The sequence below is a fragment of the Sinocyclocheilus rhinocerous genome, unplaced genomic scaffold (assembly GCF_001515625.1).
Source record: "Sinocyclocheilus rhinocerous isolate Xijiao unplaced genomic scaffold, SAMN03320098_v1.1 scaffold147, whole genome shotgun sequence".
NCBI classification, from domain to species: Eukaryota; Metazoa; Chordata; class Actinopteri; order Cypriniformes; family Cyprinidae; genus Sinocyclocheilus; species Sinocyclocheilus rhinocerous.
The window spans coordinates 1581553-1587623 of NW_015651498.1; the positions used below are offsets into that span (position 1 = coordinate 1581553).

Consider the following 6071-nt stretch of genomic DNA (forward strand, 5'->3'; position numbering starts at 1 on the left):
CATTTGGTTACATTTCGGCCCCTTTCAGACATACTGTACATCGGCATCAGAACTTCTGTACAAACATACTGTGCCTCATTCTTGCATAACGTACCGCTCGCATTCTAATGCGCAAAATTGCATCTCCAGTGTTTCCGTTCTAAAAGACACTGTGCACTTCATAACTTAAACGGTTAGCTTATAAAACAAAACAAAGTCATGATATATAAAAAATCTAGTGGGCGACAGCATTGTTACAGCTAGCTTTGACACATCTTTAATACATAACTGGTATCAAATACTTCAACAGGCTGAACATTTGCATCTCCAAACAGTTTCTTGTACAATTTAACAAAAATACCCGCACCGCTCTTTACTTCACTGCCAAATACTGAAGAGACGTCACTTCATTAACTCAATAAGAAGCCGGCGAGGGAGCCCTAAAAACGGGACAGAACCAGAAATGAAGAAATGACCTTCCTTTGGATATACAAAGCGTGCTTTTCAATATCATCACAGAAGATTCACACACACACACCGCTCATCATCGACGATCTCCAAGACACAAATTGACGTCAGTATCTCCAGCGTGTAGCTATTTCCTTCAAACCAAACCAAACCAAACCACGCACACAGCTACAGCTTTCATAGGTTACCATTTGTGTCTTCATCGAAGAGGAAAACAAGTAAAAATGACCGATGACGAACAAGGAAACACACAGATGTAAACATTTTTATCGTTTGGAAAATAAAAGAACACCCGAGGCGGTTCGATTTCATTTCTCAAGTCACTTTGTGCCATTTTAGTACCAGTTATTTGCTGAATCCAGTATATTGCGCGTTCATGATGCAAACCGATAACAGATCCTCCTTAAGATTCATCTTCATCACCAGCTTTTTTTTTGCACAAAGTCTCCAGTTTATAACTTTGAGGATTCAGAAACTAAACAAAAATTAAAACCGTCAGTGCAAAACTCCCAGTAAACACATCAGACTATAGATCTGCCTTCAGCTCATTTTCAGACATGATGAAACACTTTCAGGAGTGTCGGTCGGACCTTTTGGGTCACAAAAACTGCTGCAAAATGTGATTTTAGGCTGAGGAATCATGTGCAGCAGCAGGTATGAAAACATGAAATACTGTAATAATAATAATAATTACACACCTTAGTCGGGTCGTGTTTAATTTCACTCAAGAACAAATTATTTCATGAAATGCCAGCAGTGAATCTCTAAACTGTTTGCTATTAGATTGAAATGATTTACACTCATTTTGTTCTGCTTGTGTCTCAAGAATGAGGAAAATTCATGTACCTTCACCCAACTAAGGTCTGTAATGTACTGCAAAATGAAACACGTTTGTACACCAGATCTGTACATGTTGTGGACATGCATGTTTAATCCCTTAAAGGTCCGTTTTCTGCAAGAAAACAAACTGGTTCCTGTTTTATATTGACAATATGCCACTCTAAAACATGACTGGCTCCAGTAGAAACCTCTCAGACTGGGATTTCCGTCAGTTTTTGATGGATTAAAGGAATAGTTCACCTATTTTGCTGAAAATTTAATCAGGCCATCCGAGATGAGTTTGTTTCTGCATCAGATTTGGAGAAATGTAGCATTGCATCACTTGCTCACCAATGAATCATCTGCAGTGAATGGGTGCCGTCAGAATGGAGGAAGCGTTATTATGGATTATGGACTCGTATTTTAGATGGAAGAAACGGTTTGAAGTTAAAAATATGTCTTAATGCTGGATTTGTTTCAGCTTTTGTCTTCTCCAGATGTTAACTGATGGACTGGAGTGCTGTGGATTACTTGTGGATTATTGTGATGTTTTTATCAGCTGTTTGGACTCTCATTCTGACGGCACCCATTCACTGCAGAGCATCCATTGCTGAGACACTGATGCAATGCTACATTTCTCCAAATCTGATGAAGAAACAAACTCATCTGCATCTCGGATGGCGTGAGGGTGAGGATATACACCGCAAATTTTCCTTTTTGAGTGAACTATTCCTTTAAGATGGATCTAATGCAATAAACCTTCAAGTTAAACATGATAATTCTTCACTTCATTCTTTTCTTTCATGAATTATAATTAAGGGTTATCTCAGCTTGGGGTTTGTTGCAAACAGGTCCAGATCTCTTGCGTTGGTTTTTCACTACAAGCCGTTATTATTTTCCTCATCTAGCTCACTAAACTGAAGCGTCGTCGTTTGTTGCTGCTGCAGATGCTTCATGGTAAGGCTACATCTCTCTTAATATTAGTACTTGGATTTGATCCACATCACCAGGTTTAACTACACAACTAGAAAAAAAACTAACTCAGACAGTCGTTCGTAACTAAACGCATTTCCAACACCAGATTTCTCCCAAAACATCTCAGGCACCAAACAAGAGCCCGTTTTTCTGTCCTCGTTCACACTATCCAGACTACAGAGACATGGTTTCTGAACTGAGATCTGAATTGGCAGTTTCCCGATCAAACGCATTCCGTTACCCACGAATATTCTTAAATGTCCCGAATCGCTGATTCTCATTCGCTGATTTGCATCTAGTCCGTAAGGTCACGTTACGAGCTTCTACGAGGACGGGAACGTCGGTACTCTGTTGCAGGCATACAAACACATCCGTTAAAGGCAAAAATAGCGTTAAAAATACCAAAACAGAAACGTAAGAATATGGGTCATTCATTGACAATCACAAACACACACAGCGCGTCTCTGGAAATACTGTACATCGGGGAGAAGTTCCGATCGGAGCGCAAATAACTCAAGAATGCCATTGCCGTAGTCGTTTCAATGGCGGCAACAGGAGAGTCAGTCAGTCTGTTAGTGTTCTGGCTGAATACTGTACAGTGAACGCAGTTTGTTCAGTCTAAAACGAACGATTTCAAGCCGAATTCCGACGATGTGCTCTCGCTATTGCACGTTTCCTTTGGAATGCCAGATGTGTGTGAAATCCAATCGTTTAGGTAAAGAACAAGAAAAAGCGAGCGAATAAAGCCAGCGGCGTCGACTAGGAATACTATCGCTGTTAAGGCGAACCATGGGAGAAAGAGCGCAACGAAAACATCCGTTATTCCATTTCCTGAGGCTTTTTTTTTTTTTAACCAAACTTGGAATTTTTTCGAAAAGGGAAACCCAGGAAGTCTTGCACTCGACGTGATTCCGATTCCAACTGGACTGGGTTTTGAGCTTCCAAAAGAGCAGTCGCCGGTGTGTTCATGCACATGTGCAAAATGGTTTGTAAGCGTTGGGAGCGTGTGCTTATGTACAGTCTGAGTGTTTTGGCAGACGTGGGTTTCTAAGGTGCTGTAAATTGGGTTCACAGCGTTCGACGGGGACAAACAGACATGTGTCCTCCCGTCTCGGCTGTGGTTACTGGTGGACCTCGTTGGCGATGAGACTGTCCTCTCCGGACTGGAAGTCGGCCTCGTTTAGGCTGCTCCCGGCGTTGATCATCTCCTCGTCCTGCGAGGACTCTCCGCTGCCTGCTCCGGTCTCGTCAGAGTTTGGGTCCTGCAGGACCTGGGCGATGTACATCTGCTGCTGAAAACAGACGCACAAGAGTCAAACACCGGTCATAAAAAGATCATATGCATGTTATGGAAAACAGGATTGTCTTTGATCGTTTGATTTGATTTTAATCTCACAGAGATCATATTTCGCAACAATAAAGAAATATGAAATAATAATAAAAAAAGAAAATAAAATTATATTTTGCACAAACAAAGTTAAGCCTGTTTTAGGACCATTGAGATTATTTGCATTGTGCCATTATTTCAATTTCTACCCAAGCCAAATTTTCATTACTGTAATGCAAAAATAATACATTAATAATAACAATAATAAAGCTAATAATAATTCAGACACAATTTTTTGTATTATTAAAATCAGCTATGCACAAACAAAGTTAAGCCTGTTTTAGGACCATTGAGATTATTTGCATTGTGCCATTATTTCAATTTCTACCCAAGCCAAATTTTCATTACTGTAATGCAAAAATAATACATTAATAATAACAATAATAAAGCTAATAATAATTCAGACACAATTTTTTGTATTATTAAAATCAGCTATTTAATTTAGTACAACAAATACTACAATTATGTATCACTTGTACTTTGAAAACGTAATATAAATTAAAATATAATTTAAATATTATATTATCATAATTAATAATAATAACAATACATACAAAATGTTTTTATTATTAAAATCAGCAATTTAATTCTGTACAACAAGTACTACTATTATGTATCACCTGTACTATTAAAATATTATAAATTGAAATGTAATTTAAATATTATTATTATTAGGTATTTAGAATTGATCAAAATTAATAATAACAATAATAATACATAGACAATGTCTTAAAATCAGTAATTTAATTCTGCACAACAAATACTATCATTATGTATACTTTCACTTGTACTATAAAAACATAATAGAAATAATGATTTCTATTATCTTTATTAATATTACCATTATTAACACAGACAAAATGCTTATTAAAAGCAGCAATTTAATTCTGTACAATAAATACTACCGTTATGTATACTTTCACTTGTACAATAAAAACAAAAGATTTAATTATAAACAATTTAATTATAAATAACAATAAAATAATTTAGAAAGTATGTTTTATTACTCTTATTATTATTATTATTAGGTTTTTATAAATGATTATAAATGTTTTTATTAAATTCAATTTAATTTTGTACAACAAATACTACCCATATATCAGCAGTACTTGCATAATAAACAATGTACAAAATATAAACAATGAAAATTAAAGGTCATTTAAATGTATTATTATTAATAAGTATAAAAATAAGAACAATAACAACAATAATAACTTGATTTTTTTTCATTAGAGAGGGGTAAAATGTGCTCAGTTTTCATGAAAATAACAAACAGTTGGAGATCTTGATGTTAAAATAGAAAGTAAAAAAAATAAAAGTAAAAATAGTTTACAAATTAAAATAGAAATACAGCCTGTTTAACTCAAAGGATAGAGAGGGTGAAAAATGACCATGCACACCTAAATTATGACCCCAGCGACTTAAGACTGCTTTTGTGCTCCAGGGTCACATTTGGGAATTCACCAGTGTTGCCAAGTCCGCGGTTTTCCCCCCAGATTTGAGCTACTTTAACACTGTTGCCGCGGGTTGTTTTTCATGTCCGCGGGTTGAAGCGACATTATACATTATATTTATCCCCTGGAATCCGAATTTTAGCAGGGGAACCCCGCCAAAAAACGTGTATTTTTACCCCCCCTCGAAACGCAATTGGGCTAGTTTTGAATAACGATTGGGTGGGTTTTCTTGTGAAAACCTGGCAACCCTGGAATTCACCTGAGATTTGTTGGATGGTGAAGATCTAGCAGGACGTCCGTTCTCCACTCCGTCGATCTCTGTGTCCTTGGTGTCGATCTGTAACGACAGAGAGGTCGAGGTGAGGCTTTATGCTCTGGGACAGGTGACAGTCTACCTGAGCTACCCGTGCTGCCTGGTGGACTGTACCTGCAGTACCGCAACCCGTACCTTGTAGTTGTGCGCGCTGAGGTACTTGAAGTGACCGAAGCACACGTGCGACAGGCAGACCACGATAGTGATGATGAGCACCACGAAGGTAAACATGGACGTCGGAGTCAAGAACCCTGAGAAATGAGAGGAAATAAGCTGCATTTGAATGGTACCCTATTTTTACCCTATTCACCTGAAGGGTCTTGCTTTAAAGGGGTCATCGGATGCCCATTTTCCACAAGTTGATATGATTCTTTAGGGTCTTAATGAAAAGTCTGTAACATAGTTTGGTTAAAATTTCTCAATGGTAGTGTAAAAAACACCCTTTTTACCCTGTCAAAAACAGCTCTTTTCAGAGCAAGCATTTTTGTAGCATTTTCCTTTAAATGTTAATGAGCTCTGCTGCCCCCGCCCCTCTCTTCCGAGCTGCTCTCACAGACTGTTTACTTTAGCTGTATTCATCGTGAAACTTGCTAATTAGCACATTATTAGGAAAGGCTCGTTAAAAAAACCTTACACTCACTTCTGTAGATGAGGCTGGATCACGAATGATTCGCGC

The 6071-nt window shown here is 37.7% G+C and overlaps 1 pseudogene; it reads right to left on the reverse strand.

The window, feature by feature from the left end:
* Positions 1-2384: 2384 nt before the first annotated feature.
* LOC107712956 (CSC1-like protein 2) overlaps positions 2385-6071 on the reverse strand; it is a 67806-nt pseudogene continuing 64119 nt past the window's right edge.